Raw genomic sequence first — 27,894 nt, forward strand, 5'->3', positions numbered from 1 at the left:
TATTGATGTAGTGTAGTTGAAATTAAAGAATAATTTCAAATGTTTTAAATTTTTGACCTGTTTTGAACTTAACTTTTTTGTAGCACATCAACGTTAAAGTTTTTGGTGCAAGTTATTTTTTAGAAGCTTGCAATTCATTTAATATGTGTACTCGGATGCTGATATTTGGCATGGAGGTTCATTTGGGGTATATTATTGATGTACTGAAGTTGAAATTCAAAAATAATTTCAAATGTTTTAAATTTTTGACTTGTTTTGAACTTAACTTTTTTGTAGCACATCAACGTTAAAGTTTTTTGTGAAAGTTATTTAGAAGCCTGCCATTCATTTAATATGTGTACTAGGATGCTGATATTTGGCAGGGAGGTTCCTTTGGGGTATATTATTGATGTAGTGAAGTTTAAATTAAAGAATAATTTCAAATGTTTTAAATTTTTGACCTGTTTTGAACTTAACTTTTTTGTAGCACATCAACGTTAAAGTTTTTGGTGCAAGTTATTTTTTAGAAGCTTGCAATTCATTTAATATGTGTACTAGGATGCTGATATTTGGCATGGAGGTTCCTTTGGGGTATATTATTGGTGTAGTGAAGTTGAAATTAACAAATGATATCAAATATTTTTTTTAATTTTTGACCTGTTTTGAACTTAACTTTTTTTGTAGCACATCAACGTTAAAGTTTTTGGTGCAAGTTATTTTTTAGAAGCTTACCATTCCTTTAATGTGTACGAGGATGCTGATATTTCGCATGGAGGTTCCTTTGGGGTATATTATTGATGTAGTGTAGTTGAAATTGAAGAATAATTTCAAATGTTTTAAATTTTTGACCTGTTTTGAACTTAACTTTTTTGTAGCACATCAACGTTAAAGTTTTTGGTGCAAGTTATTTTTTAGAAGCTTGCAATTCATTTAATATGTGTACTAGGATGCTGATATTTGGCATGGAAGTTCCTTTGGGGTATATTATTGATGTACTGAAGTTGAAATTCAAAAATAATTTCAAATGTTTTAAATTTTTGACTTGTTTTGAACTTAACTTTTTTGTAGCACATCAACGTTAAAGTTTTTTGGGAAAGTTATTTAGAAGCCTGCCATTCATTTAATATGTGTACTAGGATGCTGATATTTGGCAGGGAGGTTCCTTTGGGGTATATTATTGGTGTAGTGAAGTTGAAATTAACAAATGATTTCAAATATTTTTTAAATTTTTGACCTGTTTTGAACTTAACTTTTTTTGTAGCACATCAATGTTAAAGTTTTTTGTGAAAGTTATTTAGAAGCCTGCCATTCATTTAATATGTGTACTAGGATGCTGATATTTGGCAGGGAGGTTCCTTTGGGGTATATTATTGGTGTAGTGAAGTTTAAATTAACAAATGATTTCAAATATTTTTTTAATTTTTGACCTGTTTTGAACTTAACTTTTTTTGTAGCACATCAACGTTAAAGTTTTTGGTGCAAGTTATTTTTTAGAAGCTTGCCATTCATTTAATGCGTACTAGGATGCTGATATTTCGCATGGAGGTTCCTTTGGGGTATATTATTGATGTAGTGAAGTTGAAATTAAAGAATAATTTCAAATGTTTTAAATTTTTGACCTGTTTTGAACTTAACTTTTTTGTAGCACATCAACGTTAAAGTTTTTGGTGCAAGTTATTTTTTAGAAGCTTGCCATTCATTTAATATGTGTACTACGATGCTGATATTTGGCATGGAGTTTCCTTTCGGGTATGCTATTGGTGTAGTAAAGTTGAAATTAACAAATGATTTTAATTTTTTTTATTTCAACCTAAGATGGTGTCAAAGCCACCCAATGCTCGCCTGTTTATACTAGACGCTTGTCATTCATTTAATGTGTACTAGTTTACTGATTACAGTATACAAAAACAAGTATTGCTTTAAAATTATTTGGATCAGACTTCACTGCAATGCTTTATAAAAAATATTATTGGACTAGTCTTTCAAAAACGATAAATGTATAAACGGGTGAGCATTGGGTGGCTTTGACACCAACTCTCTGGTAAAAACTTTGTTATACTTAAGAGGCTGTTCACCGGGATTTCACGTTTTAACATTATGCAAAGCGGCGCTATTTTTGAGATCCTATTGCTATTTTGTGGGGGGGGGGGCACGATTCAAAGTGAGTCTTCCTTTATATGATTCCACATATAACAAGTAAAAAAGATATAAAATGTCATCGCCCCCGTTGTTTTCATAATTTTGCTGAATGGAGTTTGAGGGCCAGCTCGTATCGATGTGCAACTAAAATGGCCGCCAGTCTTCCAGTCGGCCATCTTTGATCAGATCGCAATATAAAGTCGGCTGCATGTGTATGCCATCACGTACTGTGCCTGTGCCAAGTTTGAACAAAATCGAACCATGCATGTCTGAGAAATGGTTGGGGACACATTTAAGTAACAAAATGGCCGCCACTCGCCATCTTGGATCTAATGTCGAAAAAAAAATGATTTGGTTATGTATGCGATCATGCGTTGTGTTTGTGCCAAGTATGAATAAAATCGGTTCACACACGCACGCATGCACAGACACAAAAAAGACACGGCTCAGATGATAACAGAGACAGGTGATCATCCTCTCTTTGGGATAGGACATTCCAGGCACCCACCCGAAGGGACCGCCTCAGGTTAACCCAAGGAGACTGCCGTCTGGTGGACGACACCTCAGCACCACTCCGACACACTCTCCCGCAATCTGACCCAGGAATCTTACCCCATGGTTTCCCTCCTATCATCAAAGATTGGGGGTCCCGAAGGCTTTGCCCCAATCAAATCCATAAGTCATAAGCCCCAAATGAGACCAAATCCATAAGCTCCCGTTTCTGACAAAGTCCAAAGGGGACCAAAAGTAAAATAGGATGGGAAAATGTGGATGGGGTGTTGCAAATGAATGGCCCACAATACAATAAAAGTGGGCGAGGAGCTTGAGGGAACTTTGTAGACAACCAAGGAACATTACAGACGGCACAGACCATGCAAACTAATAGTATCGGAAGGGCCTCCCAGAAATCTATGTTCGGTGCAGCTTCAGTCACGAACTTGCAAAGAAGATTAATGTGTCAGATGATGAGGCAGCGTCCCAGGATGCTACACTTGGTTTCAGGTGTCTAACTTTCCGGCAGGAAGCCTGTAGGAACATCAGATCCAACAGTACCCTCTTGCAGGTACTGCATAACCAGGAACACATCCTTTTAGGCAGAGAAAACCCCCAACCACCCCATACAAAAACCCACCCCAATAGCTTGCAACAGAACCAATGTTGCACGAAAGGATCATTCGGAAGAGGTGGTGGTGCCGCCTCAGGCAGCTGTGAGCATCCTACCACCTACCGCATATGGATGCAGAATTTTATAGTGAACTAGAAGGGCACTCGGTAGAGTGTATACCTCCACCACACAATGCCTGATCCACGGGAACATATCGGGGCCAATACATTTTTGAAATATCATGCTATTTTATTGATCGTTTTTGTCCCTATCTCTCAATGGTGAAGAATCACTTTGGAAATTAAATAATTCTCATATCCAGATCCGCATTCGGATCTTCACCAACAGCAAATGAATTCCTCCTTGTCACACACCCAACCTGTCCACCAAGTTTCATCTGAATCCGTCCACAACTTTTTAAGATATCTTGCTATATATCATTTTGGGCCCTATCTCTCAATGGTGAAGAATCACTTTAAAAATTCTAATCGTCGGATCAGGGTCTTCACCCAAATCGAATCAGTTCGTCCTTGTCACACGCTGAACCTGTCTGCAAAATTTTGTCCGAATCCATCCACAACCTTTTGAGATATCCTGCTCACAGACAAACAAACAGCAGTGAAAATATAACCTCCTTCACCTTTGGTGGTGGAGGAAAAATAAAAAAACATGTACGGATGGAATTCCCCCCAAAAAACAACCAAAGAAGGTGGGAATGACACCACCATACAACACCACAATCCTTCAACGGATTGCCACCACGACATCTTTTGACATTGTAATAAATAATTGCACGAAGATGTCTATGTTGGAGGGAGTTGTAGAGTTGCAGTGCGAGTTGGTGTAATTGTGCATTTTATTTGTTGTAGGATTTAAGATGGAAAAAAATGTCAACAGATGTCGTGATGGTAATCCGTAAACGGATTGTCATCCTTTATTGTGGTGTCATTCCTACGTTGTCATCCCTTCCCACCTTATTTGGTTGTTTTTTGAGGATTCCACTCTGACATGTTTTTTCATTTCAAAAAAATGTTTTTTCTGACTTGTTTAACTCTATTCTCCAGATCTGGATGCCAATGACATCATCATCTAGTAAATTATTGAGAGGGGCATTCACATGGGGAACCCATGGGGAACCCCTGACCACTACCCCCTCTCAACGATATATTTGTTGCGGGCCGGGTATCGACTGCGAGCATGACCGCTAGGTGGGGCAGTAGGGTCGACTCCACCGAACACCTGGAATCTCGGTCATACCTTTCGGAAAACTCCGAGGGTACGGGTCCTTTACCGGACCGTGAATCGTCAATAATTCCACCACGTGGTGCAGGGTTATTTGCCAAACTTCAAAATACCCAGAGACCACGTGGCGAGCTACCGAGTATTCACACCCTCGACGGTACTCGTACCAGTCAAGCCGTTAGCGTGCCCGACCCGTGCGCAACCCGAGCGGATGGTTGCCGAAGTCCCGTCGGTCCAAATGTACATTTTCACGCGGCAACAGCCTTTGTAATTCACCATTACGCGCCATGCTAAGCTCATGGAAAAAACACAGAAACAAGCTGATACATTTAACAAATGGGGAATTTATTCATAGTAATCGGGGAAATGAGGGAAGCACGTAAGGGCAGAGTTATCACGACTAATAGAGAATGCAAATTTACACACAAGCACTTAAACAATTCCTACCTAAAGATGGGCCCACCGACAGACAGATACACACAGATACCCAGAAGGACATGGACCTGTCCACCTCGTGTGGTCTGACTGGCACGAGCGAACCAGGCCAGCATGGAGATGCGGTCCGAAGAACCAGAGCACTCCAGCCCACGACGAGATGAGCCGGGAACCAGAGCACGCCAGACCACACCAGCGACGAGATGAGCCGGGAACCAGAACACGCGCTCGTGAAGACTGGGCACAGATTCTTTCCTACCCGCTTGAGCAGATCCTCCCGATTATTTTCTCTCCGTCCCTTTTGTCGCTCTCAGGCACGGTTCGCTCATCGTAGCCAGCTCTCAGTGGGTGGGACACGACGCATTCCCTTATTTGGCGCGCAGCCAAGCGAACCAGTTCATGACCATATTTGGGAATGGATTTCCATCCCCAAACAAATTCCGAACACACCCGCATACCAGCGAGCATGCGGAGAATGCCGGTAGCAGAGGGTTGTCGCCGTGAGAGCGAAGATGGCGTTGTTGTTGTAGTTGTAGATGTAGTAGCCATAGTTGTTGTGAGTGATGTAAAAATCCAAACTATCAAAATAACTCACAACGCATGTACATTTATTCACCCATTAAACGAGGGACGGGGACCCTAACTAAAACACACATACTTACCGATATAACTGTTCTATAGGACCTGTATGTTGAGTGCTCGTGGCTTCCAGATTCGCAACAATATCTCATGAAAGTCCCTTCCAAAGTTCCCTTCATATCCCCCGCCAAATATTCCCATCCCTTCTGTCTCCACTCAGACATTCTGCTACTCTGTTGTCCTTCACTTTTGGAGTCTTCTATTTATTTTGTACACCAACATGGCAGAAGTTTCTTTTTTTGACACTCTCTCCTTTTTTTGCTCCTTCCCTTCTATACTATCCCCACACTCCTATATCCTCCTAATCTTCCTTCCCTTATCTCTCAAACTCCGCTCACCCCCTTTCCTTCTCCTGAATTCTCTTCCTTTTCTCAATTTACTCTCTTCCTATATGTACACAATAAGGAGATACCTCCATTACTATATTCTTCCATTGTGTACCTTTTTTCAATGTTGGCATTTCCAATGTCCTCCCTCCACACCCCACCCTACCCCTGTGTAAGTGTAATAAATGGATGCTTGTAAAGGTGCGACATGATCACATCCATTTACTCAGGAAGAGGAGGTGTTGCACAATTTTCTTGACCAATAACATGCATACAGTATTTGGAAACTGACCTCTCAGACTCGGAACGAAACAATTACGTGGTGGATACGTACACGTGTACTGGTGTTTGGTTGTCTGTCTGCACACCTAGCTAGGAACTCAGTTCAAGAAACATGACATCATTTCATGGGGAATTACAAGGGGAGTTCTTGAATCCACTTCCCTGATAGGGATCCTGATAACTCCGCAGATAACGCCGTGGTGCGATGGGTTGTTAAACAACCACAGACGCTGTCTGAGACGTTTGATTTAGGTAGGGTCCAGCATCCAAATCCTGCATTACCTGCCCGGAAAATTAAACCCCTCAGATAGAGTACTGTGCTCCCCAACGTGCCACCAATCCAGGATACGGCCGAGCTTTACCGGAGGTTATGCGTTCGCTTCTACTTGTAACGAATCGGCAAATGGCGAACTCCCTGATACAACACGCAACGTCTCATCAATTGAAGCAGACAACCGAACCGTTTGAAAGGGATTATAACTCAGCAATGCACATATGTACAAGTCAAACAAAGTCACCCATGAAAAAACCTTATCCACACAAAGAAGTGCCTTTGGCAATCACTTACCACAAGTAACTTCAGTGGCACATTCGTTCGGGGAAAAAGACTAAGAAGAGTAAGTTTGATAGGCAGTCGAGTGCTAGAAGTGGGGTGGTGTGGGTGTGACCCCCGCCGTTAACCGAACGTGATCCGGCTGGCTGACGTGGTGCTGAGCTGAGTGAGTGATTATGGATGTGTGAAGAGGTGCGGCGTGGGGGTGTGAAAGTGTGATGCGGGTCCTGAAAAGAACCGTTGGTGAACTCCGCCGATGCTCTGGAGTTTTAGATGGAGTGAGCGAGATACAGCTTGTGAGAACGTCAGTAGGTGTGTGGTGACTCCAGCAATGAACATTTAAAAAAAACATTTAAAACCTTGCTTGACCTCAGCATTTAAAAAAGGATATCGCAGAGGTTTTCCATCTGTTCCATTGGCTCCTTTTCTTGTCCCTTTGGTTGCACCAAGATCCCCCTGTCCTGTTGCATGCAGCACCTTGTTGCTGGTTCCACCATTTGCTGGGGGCACGGCTCTGCCGCTGATGCAGTTCCCCCCTGTAGGTTAGCGCAGGAATTTTTTTTAATTTGGCCAGGGTGCTGGTGATAGCTCATCCATTCTTTGCGAAGACACCGCGGAATCTTTAGCGTATACCAACTAATGCCGGCAGACGAGAGGTTCCACCAATATAACGCGTACATCCGGCTCTTTACATGGTGATCAATTGTGGCTGCTTCTTCTAAATTAGAGACCTCATAGCACGAGTCGGGTGTCTCACACCAGCCCCCACAGCCTCCTCGGAAGCTCGTGATCACTCCTCCTCCCAACCACTCTCCCCTCTCCCACCCACTTTTTCTTTATCTGTCCATCTGCTAAAAAAAAAAATCAACACTTATCAGTAAAACAGCAGGCAGGACAGGCAGATCGGAGGGAGTGCAAGACTGCCATTTCACACCCAGGGAATGCTGTAAAGATGATTTACCCCCAGGTATCTTGTCACGCGTCCTTTCCATGTCATCTGCGATTGATCTTACGGGTCAACCTCCGCCATCGTTTCTTTCCATCATCAATTAACCAAAGTTGTAATCCCGATTACAACATCATTTTTTAAGGACTTATTCTTCCCGAATCCTCTTTTCCTGAATTGAGAGCTTCTCTCCTTTCGAGGCAGTTTTGAACTCGATTGCACAACGAATGAGTTATCACTCACCGGACAAAGTTTCCTTATCACCAAAGTCAGCCGTGTTCTGGTTTGACCCATCACCACCTCAAACCCACACCCTTAGGAGAGATAGGATATGAGCAATGTAACGGGAATTGGAAGAAAACTCTACATTGCTCGACACTGCATGATGCTGGTAGGATTATAAACATGTGGAGCTAAGTGCCCTTTCACACCCTTGCTCCGCTGCATTGTATCTGCCTGTGGCATTGTGACAGACAATGACATGGTGCTAAAAGGAACTGATGGATGGAATTAGAGGTGATGCATTTGCTGCATTTTTATGAATCTTTTTATGTACAACAAACACTCTTGGCTTTAACAGTTCATGAGTCAGACAACATGTGACTACCAAATGGAGGGTGAAATTCCGCGAGGAATTTCAGTTAAGCCTTTGTTGGAACTGTATCGAATCGTGACATGTGATGGACGTTCCACATTCCCAGCTCAACAGCAGGTTTTTTTTTTTTTAAATGGCTCACATTTTTCACCCGATTTTATAAATTTCAGAAATTGGTCTGAGCCAAAGAATTGGTTGGCCATCGGTATACTCTACGTAGTCAAATAAATATTATTAACTCCACCGAAGGTGAAGGAGGTTATGTTTTCACCCCCTTTCTGTCTGTTTGTTCGTCTGTATGTGTGCAGGATATCTCAAAAAGGTTATGGATGGATTCGGCCAAAATTTGGTGGACATGTTGGGAGTGTGATAAGGATGAAATGATTTGATTTTGGTGAATATCCGGATAAGAGAGTTTAAATTTTGTTTATTTATTTATTTTTTAAAAAGTGAGTCTTCATTGAAAGATGGGGCCAAAAACGATTTATATTATGATATCTCAAAACTTTGTGGACGAGTTATGACAAAAGTCAGTGAATGAGTTGGGTCGGTGACGAGAACAAGCCGATTCGATTATGGTTCAAGTCTGGATCCACATCTGGCCTATTAATGGATACAAAACGTAAACTAATCAGCTTGGGGGAGGTTTGTGCTCCACGGAGTGCTGTTCTAGTTTTTAAAAGATTTTTCCTGACATGTCTCTTTTGATTTGGTAATATATATATATATATATATATATATATATATATATATATATATATATATATATATATATATATATATATATATATATTGTTGTGGTTGAGGAAATTCACAAACCACCATTCAGGTCCCGTAGGTGAGATATCTCTGTAAGTACATGTGTAGTTAGCCCAAACCCGTTGTTTAGAGGGAATAAATGTGATTCATTCGGGCTGCGACCCTTCAAGATAGCCGTTTTTCTGTTCTATCTTTATTTTGAACCAACCACGTCTCAACCGCCATCACACAACAACCACCAACCGCAACGCCGCTTCACAACAACAACAACGCCAACAGCCACGACCTTTACCTTCACAACTCGCTCTCGCAACCATCGCATCACCGCCATTCCAAGCGTCGCCATGGCCATCACCGCCACAATAAACCCTCCACCACCTTCACCTCTCCTCCTTCTGCCACCATTCCCGCACCGCTTGTGGGCACCGATCCTGGACTCGTACAGGGCGCGCGCTGAGCAGCGGGTGCAAAGAGCGGCCTTTCCGAGGGGAAGTCGGATCAGGAATGATTACGCCCACTTCGGATCCGTCCAATCATTAAGCGCGGGGTGATTTGGCCCCGCCTCCAGGCGCGTCGGAGTAGAATCGCTATATGCAAATTCGAGGATCAGGAATGATTCATGCCCACTTTGCCTCCGTCCAATGGGGCGAGCGTGGCTCCGCCCCCGAGCCCATCCTGATCCGGGAATCTGCATATGGGTTCTCCTGTCACACGTTAAAGCGCCGAGAGCGGGGCGAATTGAGGTGAGGTTTTTCTGTTTCGGGCTCAGGCGAGTTGTGGCGGCAGCGAAGTGTGGCAGCAGCAGTCAAGAATGGGTCTAGAGGAGAGTCAGTCTGTCGGGGTTGGGAATCTGTCGGGGAGCTGTGTGGGTACTTAGGTAGGTCGAATTTGGCGAACAACCCTATCTCATGCCGCAAGGCCCACCCGTTACTAGTTCCCGGCGTTAGTCCGAGAGGGTCACGACGGAATTGTCCGTCCGGTGGGCGACGTGCGCGATTCGAGTTACGTGGCCGCTCGCACGCCGGCGGGCGCGAATTCGCAACAATATATATTTTTTTAAAACAGGAACAAGACTGTGGACAGCGTGTACTTCGTTCCTTAGCCGAAAATTAAATTGATATAATCCATGGTAAGTTTTCCCATCGAATGTTTTGAATAAATCAACAAGTTGTTGAACTCATTCTCCTCTCTTCTTTTCTCGAAGTACCAGATACATACAACAACTCAGAACACATTCCTTATAGTGGGGAAACTTAGCTAAATATAGCATAACAATTGTGCATTTTATGAGGAAAGCACCAAATTTGGCACACAAGTAGCCTATCATATTATGAACAGATTTGGATATTGGGCCATCTCAAAATTTTTGATGGCAGTGGAAAATGGCTGTCACAGCCATCAGCGGCTGAATTTGAGATGGCCCAATATCGAAATCTGTTCATAATATGATAGGCTACTAGTTTGCCAAATTTGGTGCTTTCCTCACAAAATGCACAAATGTTATGCAAAGTTGCCCCACTATTATTGATATGAAGCTTCCATTTTGAGCTCTTTCAACCAGCACAAGAATAAAAGACTTCCTATTTTTTTTCTTCTTTTTTATATCGTGGTATTTTATCATGGGCTTCTGCTAGTTCATAATAATCATACCAAAAATGTTTTTACACAATTTTCATTGCACTGGTTGTTTAAGGTATTGTGTTGCTCGTGTTTGTAAACTTTTAGCAAATTAGGTAGGAAGCAGTTGATAACTAGAAGACCACTCGGTAGAGCACAAACCTCCGCCAAGCTGATTAGTTTACGTTTTGTATCGCACTGATAGGCCGGATCTGGATTCGGACCTGAACTAAAATTTAATCGTCTTGTTCTTGTCACCTAACCAACTCACCCACCAAGTTTTGTCAAAATCCGTAAATAACTTTTTGAGATATCTTACAATATATTGTTTTAGCCCGATCACTCAATGGTAACAAATCACTTAAAAAATTCTTGGATCCAGATCCGCATTCGGATCTTCACCAAAATAAAATCAATTCTTTCTTCTTACATATCCAACCTGCCCACCAAGTTTTGTCAGAATCCGATCACAACATTTTAAGATAATGTGCTATATTTAGTTTTTGGCCCAATCTCTCAAGGGTGAAGATTCACTCAAAAAATTTTCGGATCTTCACCAAAATTGAAGCAATTCTTCCTTCTTACATACCCAAGCTCTCCACCAAATTTCATCCGAATCCGTCGACAAGTTTTTGAGACATTTTGTTCACAAAGAGACAACAAACAAACATGAAAAAGATGTTGCACAGAGCACGATAGTTGCAAAATCCACCCCCCCCTCTCCAAGGGTTGCCATGGGTTGAAAATTTTCCATTTCATAAAGATTAAAGTTGACAATCTTCATCAAAACTCAGGTCATTCGGATGAAAATTGATGATTTTTTAGATTGAAATCGATGATTTCAGAAGTTTGACCTTGAGTTGACCTTTGACCTCAAAAATAGTTGGTTTCCAAATTCCGCGATGCACTCTGCAGTTGCGACTTAATCTTCATGTTAATTTGATGAAAATTGATGTTTTTTTCAGATGAAATTTGATGATTTCAGAAGTTTGACCTTGAGTTGACCTTTGACCTCAAAAATAGTTGGCTTCCAAATTCCGCGATGCACTCTGCAGTTGCTACTTAATGTTCATGTTAATTTGATGAAAATTGATGTTTTTTTTCAGATGAAATTTGATGATTGCAGAAGTTTGACCTTGAGTTGACCTTTGACCTCAAAAATAGTTTGTTTCCAAATTCCGCGATGCACTCTGCAGTTGCTGCTTAATCTTCATGTTAATTTGATGAAAATTGATGTTTTTTTCAGATGAAATTTAATGATTTCAGAAGCTTGACCTTCAGTTGACCTTTGACCTTTTGATCTTAAAAAATAGTTGGTTTCTCAATTCAGTAATGCACTGTGCAATTGCTGTTTAATTTTCAAGTCAATCGGATGAAAAAATGACTATTTTAGAAATTCGACCTCAAGATGACCTTTGATGTCAAAATCAATAGGCTTCTCAGTTGAGACGACCTCCACAACTTGGTGAAGTTTCGTGAAGATCGATACAAAATGGTGACCAGCAGGCGATTGACAAACAGACAGAATAACAAAATCGACTGACCAATATACTTGAAAAACCTTGGACTTTGCAAGTAACAAACAAACACAGGGTTGAAACAAGAGGGGGAGCACTCGGGAGAGTGCAAAAACTCCGCCGCCAATACTGCTGGGTCACTCAAGTGAACCTTATATCTTATTCATTAAATATGTCAACAGTGCTGACAGTTATAGTTCTTTTCTCCAACATTTTTTTTTTGGGGGGGGGGGGTTGGAAATCACTTAAAACATGTAGAAATGCAAAAAAAAGAAATCGAAATTTTGTTAAAAAAAAAGGAGCAAAATTTTTTTCTCTGACTATTTTTTTTTTGGGGGGGGGGGGGGGGTTGGAAATCACTTAAAACATGTAGAAATGCAAAAAAAAAAATTTTTTTTGTCTAAATTTTTTTGGGGGGGTTGAAAATCACTTAAACGTGTAAAAATGCAAAAAAAAAATTTTTTTCACCAACAATTTATTTTTTTGAGGGGGGGGGGACAAAGTCCAAAATCTAATGGCATGATCCTTGGACCATACCTAACCCCCCCCCCCCACCAAGTTTCGTCGAAATCCGTCGAGGAGTTTTTCCATAATACTGTTCACAAACAAACAAACAAAAAAACGAACCAAAAGGTGACCACGTGACTTCTTTAAGGTCACACTGAGGTGAACAGAGCTGCTATCCACCAGGAGCGACTCCTTGAAGAATATCTGCCTACGAGAGATTCCGATGAGAATCGTTCTGCAGAGTAACCATGAAAAAAAAATCCGTTTTTTTCGTCATGACGTCATAGCGTCAAACTTTTGACAGATCTGGAAAGCACTTATCAAGCGCTTTCATATGAGGTATAACTCGAGATGGTATCTAAGATTTCAAAATTTGACCTTGGGGTCAAAAACTTTCGACCTCCAGCGCTAACCATGAAGATCAAGGCCGATCGCCACCAAAAATTAATCAGCTGAGCGCCAGACCATGAACTATATTCCCATGAAGTTTGAAGACGATCCGATCAAAATTACTCAAAAAATAAGGGTTTCGTCGACTCCCCTGATTTGCGACTAAGTAACCTTGACCTTTGACCTTGACAATTTTATGCACTGAAAGGGACCTCTATAGGCCTCTGATATGCGAAGTTACAAAAATTTCCAATGATAACTGTGCTCTTCGGAGTGATCGATACGTGATTACAGACAAACAACAAAAAAAACATACAAGCTGACGAACATATCTTGCAAAAACTTCGTTTTGGCAAGATAACAAACAAACAAACAACAAACAGAAAGGGGTGAAAACAGTAACCTCCGATCTTCGATGGCAGAGGTTAAACATAACCTCCTTCACCTTTGGTGGTGGAGGAAATGAACTCCCATGTTATCCTGCTCACTACGTGTTTTTCATCGATCCACATCTTTTCTGGACTGTTGATATGATTTCTATTTGTTATCTCTAAGAGATTGTCAAGTTTGGCCTGCACAGCTGTTCTTATCTCTGTGTCACCAAGATCATTGAAGGTTCCTCATCCGTGAAGGTTTCTTCACGAAGGAATCTCATTAATGTCTGGTAGATAAATATGAACTCTCTCTATCTCTCACATATATAGTTGTGGATCGTAAGGCACATATGATACTGAAGTCTTTCTATCGGGTTAAACTGCTTGTAGCTTATTCATGGCTCCAAAGGAATGTTGCTGCCCTTCCGAACTCAACCCTCTTACTTCGAACAACATATCACCATCAGGGAATGTTGCTACGGTAGAGTTGTGATGAGCGAAATGACCTCTTCCTATACGTAACTTTTGCTCATCGTTCTCATAAATATTGGTCTAAGATTAGGTCGAAGAAGAAGTTATGTTTCAGCAACACCACCATTGTAACAAGTTGTGGATGGAGATGACAAACAACCTAATGGAATACAAGAATGCTCAAATAATGTCAAATTTACAGCAAATACCCATTGGTGGCAAAAGTAGATATTTTAGCCAATTGTTCGACACCGGGACACATTAACAGCTACAGGATGACACGCTTTCATCTGCTAATGGAAAAGTGGAAGGCAATTTTTTTTTTTTTTTAATAAAAGCATTAATCGCCAAAGTAGTGCTATAAATTTTCTGTAATTAGATAATTTTAGAGAAAATCTCTCCAAAGATGGTTGTTGACCAGCCGTGCGTGGGAAAAGGTATTCCAGAAAGGTTTTTTAATGGCACTGTTTGTTAAAAGCGGGCGAACATGTTCAATACAGTGACCTGCAAAAGTGACCTCCGACCAATAATGGCACTTTAAAATATATGTTATGAATTATGTAGAAATAATTTTCCAAAATGAACTTTTAAAAAATTCATTTAACTGAACGGAAGTGACCTCCGACCAATAATGGCACTTTAAAATATATGTTATGAATTATGTACAAATAATTTTCCAAAATGAACTTTTAAAAAATTCATTTAACTGAACGGATCAAACTAAACGCTGTTATAGTTGAAGGAGGTCACTTGTCAGGAATACCTGTAAAAACCATGTACAAATCAAAATTCACTGGTTGTTAAAGTATTCAGCCCCTGAGGTCAGTACTTGGTACTTGGTGGAAGCACCTTTTACAGCAATGACTGATTGTAGGTCTCTTTTTGTATTGGGGTATATCTCCACCATCTTTGTACAGTGAGATGTTGAAATGTTTGCCCATTCTTCATGTGAAAATTGCTCTAGTTCTGCCAAGTTTGATGGGGATCGTCAATGCGCTGCAATCTTCACGTCTCGCCATAAATGTTAAATTGGGTTCAAGTCAGGACTTTGACTGGGCCACTCAAGAACATTTATTTTCTTCTTGTTCAGCCTCTCCAGTGTGGCTTTAGCTTTGTGTTTCGGATCATTGTCCTGCTGAAATGTGAATCTCCTACCCAGTTTCAGATTCCTGGCCGACTCAAGCAGGTTTTCATCAAGGATTCCCCTTGTGCTTTGCGCCGTCTATTGTCCCTTCTATCCAAACAAGCTTACCAGTCCCTGCTGATGAAAATGTAATGCTTTGAATTTAAACCAAAAAAGTTCAATTTTTGTTTCTTCTGACCACAAAACTTTTCTCAACAAGCCTACAGTATCATTGAGATGCTTTTTCACAAACTCCATACGAGCGTTTAGATGTGTCCTTTTCAGTAATGGCTTCCTTCTTTCCACCTGTCCATAGAGGTAAGTTTTGTGAAGGGAATGGGATAATTGTTGATTGATGAACAATGACCCCCATTTCGGACAGATAGCCTTGCAGATCTTTTAACATAATTGTTGGATTTACACTGACATCCTGAACCAGTTTCCTGAACATCCTGAACTGCTGAGTTTGGATGGTTGACCTGACCTGGGTAGAGTCTGGGTGGTATGATGCATCTTCCACCAATGGATTTCACCAGACTCAAAGGGATAATAAGTGAGTTTGAAATCTTTTTATAACCCTTTCCTGAACAGTGTTTTTCCATCACTGTATGTCCGACTTCTTTGGAATGCTCCTTAGTCTTCATGTTTGCCTTGTTGCTTGACCAAGTGAGTTGCACATTGAAATAATGTTCCTTAGATAAGTGGTGGAGCTTAATTTTTAAGTTAAACCTCTGATTACATACAGGTAAAACCTATTACACTTATTTTTTAACCTTTCAAACAAATAACTTGCACCTGAAGTGATTAAGGGTCAATTGGGCAAAGGGTTTTTCAATACTTATGCAACTGAGAATCATCTGATTTTCTCTGTTAATCAAACCTATTCACATTTTATCTGCATTTGTTTATCTTTATCACTTTGCAGTAGTTTGCGAAGACTCTATATGTTAAATTTGATTTGAAAGCATCATGAAATAAGCTCAAGTGACATCAAGATGTGAAAACTTATGCAGGTTACCGTACATTGCTCATTTCAGAAAAACATAGATTTTGAACTTCAAGGTCATTTTCAAGGTCACGAAGATCAAGTGGGGCAAAATTGGAATTCTGTGAGTACTGTATTTGTTTCTCTTCCAGATCGACGCTAATGGAGATGATAGAGATATAGAGGTGGTGCAAAAGTGAGAAAATACTGCAACATGGAAGTAAGAGGGTTGTGTTCGGAAGGTTACATGGGAGTGAGGATGTGGGGGAGGAGGGTACGAGACATGAGATGGTACCCGCCTGTTTTAAGCCCTGGAACGACGTGCAGGATAACAAAGCCTCGAGAAGGTAGTTCCACACTTGGTACGAATGAGGAGTGAATGAGTTGAGGTGTGCAGTCAGTGTGGATTTTGGAAGTTTAACGTCGAGTCGAAGATTGACATCTGCTTCACCATATCTTTCAGAACAAGCTAACTTTATTTTCAATACAATGCATCACGCAATCGGTGTCACGGAGTCGAATGTAGAGATGGCCCGGAACAATTGCTAAGCACCGTTCCCAACAAAAATCAGTACAAATTCAACGAAGGTAAACTTATTAAGCTGTCTCTGGCACCTGCCATTCTTCTACCTGTAGCAGCAGAGCTTTATTTATAGATAGTGGGGCAACTTAGCTAAATATAGCATAACAATTGTGCATTTTGTGAGGAAAGCACCAAATTTGGCACACTAGTAGCCTATCATTTTATTAACAGATTTGGCTATTGGGCCATCTCAAATTCAGCTGCTGATGGCTGTGGCAGCTATTTTCCACTGCCATCAAAAATTTTGAGATGGCCCAATATCCAAATCTGCGGTGTCCCCAGCTCACTGGGGGTAATAAGCCATTTGAGTATCCTGAGTCGGAGTGGTGACCCGTCCAAGATTGTACTCCTTTATAGCCAAATGAAACTGCCTTGGCAACCAGCCATGTGCTCCTCACACCATGAAAGGGATGGTTATTTGCAGCCATGTGCTGAATTCGATTGGAGGACGTGAGTAAGTGTTAAATTGTGATGTGTTTCATGCCACACACTGTTTGTTGATGTCACAGAGTCAGGAGCTTAAATTTATTACATGAGTCTTGTGGGCTCATTTACAATATGGGCTGGTGGGATAGGGGAGTATGGCATACCATAGTACTATCTATTGTGTGGTATTACCGTACTGCAGGGATAGCGTACTGTCATCGTACGAGGTATTGCTTTCGCAGTGCACTGCAGCTACGTCGGTGAAACCACTTGTGGTCGGTGCTCAGGCTTGAGCAACGTACAAGCATTGCTCATCTTTCCAGCCATCTTATAAAAAGCCTTAATTAATTATCAGGTCTTGCTCTTCCTTTGCCCTCTTCTTGCCTTTGCCCTCTTGAAGCCAATTTCAGGTCACATGCATCACTCGGAACCCTCACCCGCTCTCTGTCCCAAGGGCAAGGCTGGTTTCCCAACTGCACTCATTCACACCCTTATAATGCCTATCTGGAATAATCTCCCTGCGTTCTTTGCCTTTTCCTCTTCACTTAAGTCTTTCAATCGCGCTCCCCATCACCATCGCATCCTCATGCACATCCACGACTTCATCGACACACGTCAATTCTTTCCGATTATGTTGCTCTCTGAGCCATTGTTACTTGTTTCCATGGCAAGACAAGACATCCTGCTCACAGACAGAAAGACAGACAGACAAAGAGACAGGGAAGAAAACATAACCGTCGACCTTCGGTGGCGGAGGTAAAAAAAAACAACAACCATAAACTAACAGAAAAGGGATGTAAGGATGGACCTTGCACACTTTCATTTTCACATTCTACCTTGTTTGGATACTTTTGACATCCATACACACCTGAGCACATTTTAAAAGTGATTTTTATATTTGGGTAGCATGTATGTCTGGTGTTGGCTTAATGCTGTTTGGGATCATAGAATCCTGAGTTCAAATCCGACTTGGCTGTTGAATTAATACCAGGTGGGGTTGACTCTGCCTGACCTCCTTCCGAGGTCGGCAAAATGAGTGCCAGCCTGCTGGTATCCTGTGTCGGAGTGGCGACCCGTCCAGGATTGTGCCCAATAGCCAAGGAGACTGATTCGGCAGCACCAACGCTCTGCACAGAGTATGGTCCCGATGGATGGATGGATAGCAGGTGTTATCAGGAATTTAATGTTGAATGTGCACATCAAGGTAGAACATAATTGAACGCAAAAATGTGTTTGTTTAAAAAAAAAAAAATGTGTTCATTAACATCGTTGTTGCCAAATCTCTCTTGAACTGACATTCAGGTGTATTTGAAATTCCGAAAATACCCACTTGACCTTTGTGACCTTGAAGGTCCCAGGATCAGGGAATAAATGGTGGACCCCTAGGGCCTAGATGATCTTCAAGTTCCAAATGGAGGATGGGATCTACCCACCTCTTTTGTTTCTCATTATACTGTATAAGCATTCCATCCATGACGGACACCTGCTTTTAACAAACGATGCGCTCACAAGTCGAAAATAAACATTTTGGCTGCTCTACTACCATAAACGTCCTTGAATTGGAATATCAAATATATAATTTATGAATAAAATATGTCAAATGCTGCAATAATGAGGCAATATGATGTATTACTATCATTTGAGAAGCGCAAATATGGGGCTGGATTGTAAATTTGACAAAGTAATGGAAATAATTCAACACAACGGATTGCAATCTGCAAGGCACTGCCAAAGAGCTGGAGCTGAGCGAAGCTAAAACTTACTATAATAGTGTAGAAGTCATAAAACAAAAGAAAGTCCAAGAATAGCTTACTTGATACATTTGGAACGGGATCAAGAAGAATGAGCGAATGAAAATGGAAGATCGTAGTGTTTGGAGAACTTTTTTTTTATAAAACTTAAGACACACTCGGTCCACGGATAATGACGAAGAACGATTTGCACACGCGAGCATTGCCAAAGAGGTGAAAATATCACAAACTGGAAGGGCCCTCGTTAGGGCGGATACCTCCGCCACATCATGCCTGATCCACGAGAACATACCGGGTCCCGATACATTTTTTAAATATCATGCTATACATCACTATATCGTTTTTTGCCCTATCTCTCAATGGTGAAGAATTATTTAAGAAATTAAATAATGATCATATCCAGATCTGGATCCGGATCTTCACCAAAATCGAATCATTTAGGCCTTGCGAAACACGCAACCCGTCCACCAAGTTTCATCAGGATCCGTCCACAACTTTATGAGATATCATGCACATAGACAAACAGACAGACAGACAGACGGATAGAAAGATACCGGGGAAACAAGTAACTACGTACTTCAAATGGAGCCGAGAATGTTTAAAACCTCAGCACCTATCCGCAATGAGATAGAGTCTCAGATTTATGTGTACAACTTTAAGGATATTTTGGCACAACTTACCAAAACTCATTCTATGGTCATCTATCTATATTTTACCAAAACTCTCATATTGTATGTACGTATGTTCCCGAAATACAGCCAAAACGGTACACGATAGCACAAAAATTTTAGTGCCACCTTACTCAACATTCTCCTGCGGTGTGCAGTATCAAGTTTCGTTAAAATCGGGCAACGAAAAAATTATTAAAAAACTCAATTCCCGATTCAGTCAAGTACTCTCTGGGAGTATTTGATCAATGCAAACAACCTCAGCGGTACAGTTCGCTGGAACTATCTTTTTTTTTTTTCTTTTCTTGAAATGATTCTTTTTTCATCAACTGCCGTCACAACGGGAACCCAATGGGTTCACGGGTCATCTAGTAAATAATAACAAGACCAAAGTTATCAAAACGGAAGTACTGCTGCTCCAACTGAGTCAATACTCATATAAATGGACATCGATGACTTGTGATCACAATGAAAATCCTTTTGGTTTTTTTAATATAAAGGAATACGATTGAGCCGGTTTATACTGAGCGTGTACCTGATTCATTTCCTAGTTTCAGTCTTGCTTGCTTTCCATTAATTATTTTGTTTCTCATCCTAAAGTGAACATACAGGACTTGCTGGTAAGACGTATAGTTTCGATATCTAGCTGTGTTAACTGCAGCGCTTTGGAGTTTTTCTCCAGTTGTTAGCAAAGAACTATGAAACATAGAGCCTTGTTAAGGAAGCCATGGAGTGCCCAGAAAGTGACCTCAGAAACTTTGCTCCCGAGGTTCCAACGCTCATATTGCTCGAGAACTTGAGAAACAAGTGGGGCAGTTACATCATGCTGGGCCTTTCCTGGAGTATCTATCATGCTATTGTTCTTCCATAGTTGATTTTTGAACATCTTGGGATAGTTACTGCTTCCTTAATGATCAACTGGCTGAAGGGGTGTGCCACGAAGATGTCCGCCTTCACATCTGTGACTGCTCTGGAGTTGTGAATCAGATTGTCAGGCTGGTCATTGCCCCGGGACCCGGGGTTCGTTGGTAGGCTGAGACCCAGGAAAAAAAGAAAAAAAGGTTGCTGCTGTGATTGTGCTTTGTTTATGAGCTCGGTGCAGTCATAGTGTAGGATCTTCCATTTAGACAAGCCTCTAAAAAGTTGAAAAAGAAGAAGAGAAAGGTAAAGGTGGGGAGGAGGGTGGCGGTGAGGATATTTTCCTGGGGGGGGGGGCGTTCTGGTTTTCGACACCCCAGGGTACAGTTACTGAAATTACAGGGTGACCACAAAAACATGCACCCAATCAATTTAATAGACCATGTTTATTTTTTTTTTTTACGAGAAACACCCGCTCCCTTCTGGAGCATTGGCAAGTCGTCTCCCCCTCATCCCCCTGGGGATTTTTTTCCTTGTGTCTATGATGTGACCCTGGGTACTACCAACACAAACGCAAAATTTGGTGGAGATGGACCCAGTCCTGTGTTTTTCTATGATTTACTTCCGGTACAGACATACACATGAGGGGCAGTCAATAAGTAACCTTAAAATGGCGATATAAATTCGAGAATGTAATGTGTGTAGTTGAAGACGGCGTATGTTTCATCTATGGGTAAGAGTCATGTTTTGCCTGTTTTAGATCTGGCAACATTGAGCGTGAGACGTCAGTAGAGCAGTTCCAAGATGGCGGCTCCCTTAGAACCATGCACCAGGGAGGAGCAACGTTCTGTCATATGTTTCTTGGGAAGTGAGGGTGTCAATCCCAGTGAACTCCATCGCAGAATGAAAATGGAATGTGGTGACGCATGTTTATCGCTGCAGCAGGTGTACGACTGGGACAAGAAGTTTAAAAGTGGTGTCGAGGGTGGGAGATGTTGCGCGCTCGGGCCGGCCTCACACAGCCGACACACCAGAAATGGTTGCAGGAGTTGAGCGCGTGCTAAGGGAAAACCGTCACATTGTGCCGGAAGAAGTGGAATCCAAATTGAACGTTAGCCATGGTTCAGCACACCATATCATACACAACGTGCTGGGTTTCCGCAAAGTGTCTGCAAGGTGGGTGCCAAGACAACTCACACCCGAACTGAAAGAACTGTACGCGTCCTTTCCATGTAATCTACCTAGGTAGAATTTATCTTTTTAAATTGGGATTTTTTTTCTGGTAGACGTCCTTGAAGGACGTTTCCAGTTTGTTTCCAGATACATCAGGATGTACAGTTGACGCAATTCACTTACCAAGAAGTGAACCTCCTTCATGTCGCAGAGGCTTGGCCACAACATAACATATGTTGTCTACAACTACACACATTACATTCTCGAATTTATATCACTATTTAAGGTTACTTATTGACTGCCCCTTGTACATACATATATACATACGTACATGTAGTGCACAAATATGTAAACAACAGGGTAAATGAGAAACACCAAACAATAGCTTCCACAAAGGTGTGGCCCATTATTTGATTAAGCATATAACATCCCAGCATGCTTAGGGTCATGTATAAAAATGCTGCACGGGCCTGTTTGCTTATAATTATGGCAAGCATGGCTGTAAGAGGAGACCCCCCCCACCCCCACCGCCTCAAAGCCCCTATCCACAGAGCACCTGTGGTCACCTATTGGTTTTATGAGCATGACACTGATGTTATCCATATGTCATGGCCTTCTCAGTCATTAAGTCTGTACCCAATCGAGAATTTCTGGAATATTCTGGAACGATGCCTGAAACTGTTTTCCACCTCCATCAAACAGGTGGGAGTCAATTAACTTTTTTGACTTTTTCATCGAAGAATCGTTCCACATCCCTCCTGCAGAATTCCAGATGCTGGTGAACTCTATCCATCCATTGGGACCATACTCTGTGCAGAGCGTTGGTGCTGCCGAAGCAGTCTCTTTGGTGATTGGGCACAATCCTGGACGGGTCGCCACTCTGACACAGGATACCAGCAAGCTGTCACTCATTTTGCCGACCTCGGAAGGATGACAGGCAGAGTCAATCCCACCTGGTATTAATTCAACAGCCGAGTGGGATTTGAACTCAGGATTCTAGGATCCCAAGCCCACCACCCTAACCATGAAGCCAACACCAGGCATGTGGACTCTATGCCACGGCGCATACAGGCCGTACTGGCCGCATGTGGTGGCCCAACGCCTGATTAAAGTGACTTTACATTGGTGTTTCCATTTTTTTGTCCACTACCTGGACATACATACAGAGAATTATCTAATATACTAATAAATGCCAGTGTTTGTGTCAGTGTGTGTGTCTCCTCCATAACTCCAAAACCATGAAACCCAGCAGTCTGAAACTTTGCATGCATACTAAGGTTACTCCAAGGAAGTTCAAGAGTGAAAATTGCGTGTTTGGGTTAATTGAAACACTCCTTTTGAAGATAATTAACGGTCTTATTTATTTATATCCTTCATCAGATGATCCTCAGCCACCTTGCTCTGCATGGGATCTTCAGGCGTATCCTAAGTAACCTCGCTGGGGTCTGAAGCCACTATGTTGTTTGGCCTGCTCAACCATGTCTTAACTTGGAACAGACCGCAATGATTTCTTAACGATAAAGTTGTTTTTTTTCACTTTCCTCATATTTATTATCGAATGTTTGTTCATCCTCGCTACAAATCGCTGGGTACATTGTAATGCTTATAAACACCTGGAGACACCAGCAGTCATGGCTTCATTTCATTTCCGCCTGTGTTATAACCTCGAGAATCTTTTAAGGTAAGCAGAATTACAAAATTTAAGCTCCAGATTTGAAGTTGGTAGCAGTTCCGATGTGAAAAAAGTGTTAATTTGTCCAACTTGGACATTTCTTCGGCATTTCCGCATGCATATAAGTTTTATCGACGGCAATTGGCAATTGCTTGCCAAACCAGGCGTTCCGTTGGAGTGCTTGCTTGAGTGCTTAATCCACTTACCAAGTACCCAACATTAGATAGTGGTACAGTTTGTGTCCAGATCAGGATGTACAGATGGCAGTTGCTACAACTACCAGGTAGTGGAACATGGTTTACAACAGTTATATGTTTCTCTTTGTGAGTTTCAAAACAAAATATATACTTGATAACATCTCATTTCTGAGCCGTTTGCTGTATTAACATGTTTTCTAATTTACCAAGCCAAATTTTTTTCCCACCCATCACATGCAGCTGTTTATAAAGAATAATGTTTGTGAACATCTCCCTTAAACGTCTATTTAAATGTAACGTTGTTTTTAGGTGAAAGATACTTCAGGTTTTTGGGTTGTACACAGTACGTACTGTAGCCGGTACTCACACTGACTCCAATCTGCCAATTCAAAAAACATTGCCGATATCGGCCAAACATGTGTGTGTGTGTTTCATAAAACATAACATATTCTCTCTGCTAACTCCCCTACCCCAACACCTGTCTGGATGGTGATTATGGCTGGGTGGTGTTTGTCTCCGGATGCGTCCAGGTGGTGTTTGTGTCCGGATGAAAGTTTGTCTCCAGATGTGTCCAGAAGGGAGTTTGTCTCCAGAATTGTCCATCAGGGAGTTTGTCTCTGGATGTGTCCAGAAGGGAGTTTGTCTCCAGACCTGTCTAGAAGGGAGTTTGTCCCTGGACGTGTCTGGAAGGGAGTTTGTTTCCAGATGCGTCTGGAGGGGAGTTTGTTTCTGGACATGTCCAGAAAGGAGTTTGTCACAGGACACGTCCGGAAGGGAGTTTGGCTCCGGACGTGTCTGGAAGGGAGTTTCTTTCCAGATGGGAGTTTGTCCGCATGTTTCCGAGCAGTCTTTGTCTCCAGACAGCTTGGATCCAGACATGTTCAGGTGGTGTTTATGTCCAGATAGGAGTTTGTCTCTGGACATATCCGGGCAGTGTTCATCTCTGGGTGCTATTTATCATATGACATGTAGAAATGGATTTCAGACATTATTTTGTTTCCATATTCACTTTTATTCAATGCAGAATCATTTTGATGAGATGCTCCACTGCACGTCTGCCTTCCCTTCCCCCACCCCTCCTCACTCAGAATGACAGTTCTACATGCTAGAGAAGAGTGGGATGAATTGATGGAGGTGAGTGTTTTGCTGAGACTTGCGAAGGGTAACAAGGTAAGGGTTTCTAATGGATACATGATTTTTGGGGCAGAGATTGGACAGAGTCAACAGGATGGGAGGAGAAAGCCATAAGGGAGCTGGTAAAAGACTACTGGATGAACAATCCATCTGCGGTTATCAAGAACCAGACCCTGAGACTTGGTCTTCTGTCATGAGATGCGAATGACATGGAGGACCTTTAACGAACTCAAGGGGTTAGGATGTGAAGTGCAGCATTTGACATGTCGAGGCAGCCATGTCATGCATTGCTCCGTGGCTTTATTTGGATACCGGAAGGCATTACATAAGTGCATACTCTCCATATTCCTTTTTCGACAAAAGAAATGAAGAGGTGATTTCACAATGTCATTGAGTCCATAAATATTTCCAAAAAAAATGGCTCTTGGGCTGTTTCCTTTACAGTTGTTAAATCATCCATAAATCACAAACTGAGAGTTTCATAATCCATGAGATGTTTAATAAATGTGCGCAGGCCAAGAAATGTTCAAATTTTCACAATCCATGAACATTGATCCATGGATTCACGAAAACTAACAGAGTACCTGCCCTACGGGCGATCTTGCTCCGAGCACGCGATGCGTTATTCTGACGTATACCCTTATTTGGGCAGTGTATAAGCAATTACCTGCTCTGTGTAGGCAAAAACAAAAAACAAAACACTGGTCATGTGCTTGAAGCAAAAACATACCCACTGTTTATAATTCAAAACACCTCATTGCATTGGAAAATGTGGGGACATGAATACTGCACTGTAAATGGTGGGGACTTGTAATACCCTCCCCCCCACCCCCACCCCCCCCGAAGACCACCGCCAAAGATAAAATATCCGTATACATTAATTGGGGTCGTGCTGATCCGATGTAGCAAGTTTGGATGTATCAGCCCAGAACTGCAGAAGTAATGCGACAAACAAACACACACACAAATCAATGCCAGAATCCAATATGGCCGCCACCATAATATAAATTGGCCATGCCAGACCATACCTGGCCTGAAAATTTTTTTTTGTCTAATTTATAGTTAATGGATGTTAGGGAATACATGTTTACCACAAAATAATATTTTTATTCAAAGTAAATGCCTAAAACCCAAGATGACTGCCAAAATCCAAGATGGCTGCCAAAATCCAAGATGGCCACTAAAATCTTATTCCTGTTAATATACTGTCACGATCTTCCCAAAAATGTCGTGGTGAAATTTACAGCACTAGTGCGGGCCCGTAGGAAGTGACGCCCCCTCTCTCTCACCCCCCTCTCTCTCACCCCCCTCTCTCTCGCCCCCCTCTCCCCCTCTCGCCCCTCCTCTCTCGCCCCTCCTCTCTCCCCCTCTCTCTCGCTCCCCTCTCCCCCCCTCTCTCACCCTCCTCTCCCGTCTCTCCTCTCCCCCCCTCTCTCGCCCTCCTCTCCCGTCTCTCCTCTCTCCCCCCTCTCATGTATTCACAAATGTCTACCAAGCACAACAATTAATTCAAACCTTGATGAAGAAGATGAAGAAGAATGATATCAAACTTTGAAAAGGCACATACTCAGGTCCCAGAGTCAATTGTGACATCATATTAAAAAAGAGGAAGCATTGTGACGTCATTCGTGACGTCATAGCACCGTGTCCTGTCATTGGTTGACAGACATTGGTCATTGTATCACGTTATTCTTTTTATTACTGCCAATTATTGTGCTGTTATTATTATTATTATTAATATGCTGTTATCATTATTCTGAGATATCTTCGGGAAAAAAATGGCATGATAAGGTGGAACTACACTTCAGCTGCGATATATTCACCTTTCCAACACTGAAAAAAGCAATAAAATGGCCGTAACTTGGGAACCGCTCGTCCGATTAATATCAAACCTTGAAAAGGCACATCCGCGGGTCCCCGACAAAATTTCTGGCAAGTTTCAATCAGATCGGACTGGCGGTCGTCGAGAAACGGCGCTCGCAGACAGACAGACAGACAGACAGACAGAGAGACAGACACACACACATTGCTGGAATTATAGATAGATGAGTGGACAATATTGCTCGCATCTTCTTTTCTATGTGGGAATTTTGCTTTTCAGTTACAGTTATGAACCCGGAAGCGAAGGCAATGGGGGTGTCCATCCTGAAGGAGAACCCTGAATACTTTTCTACATGAGGGCAGGAATTGGATTTAAAAGGAAGAACAAGAGTCTCAGAGCCACGTGGTATGGTGAAGCTTGGAGAAGTACCAGTGCTGCTCAGTTCATTTGGCTTCCTTCGGTTCTCTTTGTTTTCCCTCGTTTCTATCAGCAGTTCCTAACTTTCTTTCCGTGGATTACTCGCGTCGACCAGACAAACTTTCTTACTTCGCAGGCCTTTGTATTCGATGTAGGTTTCAAGGAACATAAGCTGCATCTCGGTGGAACCACCAGAGACGAACTTTCCTATTTCCCGGACTTGGTATTTTCATCAGTTAAAAATCAACATTTTGTGAAATGCTTCCCACCGGGATTTTCGACCCGGATTCCAAGGAGATTTGACCACATGCATCTTGGTTGAACTTTCACCATAACTCCCAGCGCTACGTTGGCTGAGCATTATGTTGACTGGGAGACTGCTGGCGTTCATTGTGAGGATGAGAAAGGTCGAGCTTCCGATGATCTGAGGATGAATCGTCAAGGTGTGCGAGGGGATACCGTCGGACATCATCAAGCGAACATTTCTGAAATGCTGCATCTCCAACAACATGGACGGCACAGAGGACGACATCATTTTGGAGGAGGAGGCTGCAAATGATGGTGACAGCGACGTGGACAGCGACACAGATTTGCTCTAACCTGGTTCGGACAAGGAGTTACGTGCCGCCTTCGATGAGGAACGCATGGACAAGGATTTCCTCGGGTTTAGCTGAAAAGCTTCATCAAACCCAAACGGCCTTTTTCAGGGCCACAAATCCACAAGAAATACGCATGATGCCGGTATGAATCGCTCCCTTCCTTTTTCCAGAAACAAAAAAAAAAATCCTCATAATAATATTAAAAAATAATAAATAAAAATGAAAACTTCTTGATATCCTCTCCTCTCTATTCAACTTGTTGAAAATGAGAATAACACTGAGACAAAATGAAGTTTACATGGAAGTAAACATGTTGATATCCCCCCACTTTGTTCCATACAAAGGTATTTAGACCGAGATCAGAGAATAAAATGATCAAGATATTCATTTCTTCTGAGGGTGAAAAACATGAGTGCTGCGAATGCACGGCCGCAGTGTATACGCCGAAAAAATATTGAATATATCATGTCATTGTTTTCTCTCCTTGTAAATCCTCCTCTGCCTGCCACTGTAAATACCTGCATTTACATTACTTTATTGTCACTAAAAGCCATTTCCTCAAGAAACTGTGTTCTGACTTGCTCTGTCTGTTCTGGTAGCGTATTTAGAT

At 41.9% G+C, this 27,894-nt stretch overlaps 2 protein-coding genes across 7 annotated transcripts in view; one reads left to right on the forward strand and one right to left on the reverse strand.

Moving 5' to 3' along the window:
• The window catches only part of LOC147021169 (uncharacterized), a 32,706-nt gene extending 4,856 nt beyond the window's left edge, over positions 1-27,850 (forward strand). The window contains exons 2-4 of one of the 2 annotated variants that reach the window (XM_085891015.1): positions 16,137-16,204; positions 24,401-24,446; positions 26,548-27,850. The gene's annotated coding sequence lies outside the window, so the exon portion shown is untranslated. The remainder of the gene's footprint in view (positions 1-16,136; positions 16,205-24,400; positions 24,447-26,547) is intronic. The other variant, XM_085891014.1, reaches the window with a different exon arrangement.
• LOC147021167 (glucagon receptor-like) overlaps positions 1-27,894 on the reverse strand; it is a 79,825-nt gene that overhangs the window by 43,039 nt on the left and 8,892 nt on the right. The window lies entirely within an intron of this gene.

The sequence above is a fragment of the Eptatretus burgeri genome, chromosome 8 (assembly GCF_056783735.1).
Source record: "Eptatretus burgeri isolate ZD-2024b chromosome 8, Ebu_testis_v1, whole genome shotgun sequence".
Lineage (NCBI taxonomy): Eukaryota > Metazoa > Chordata > Myxini > Myxiniformes > Myxinidae > Eptatretus > Eptatretus burgeri.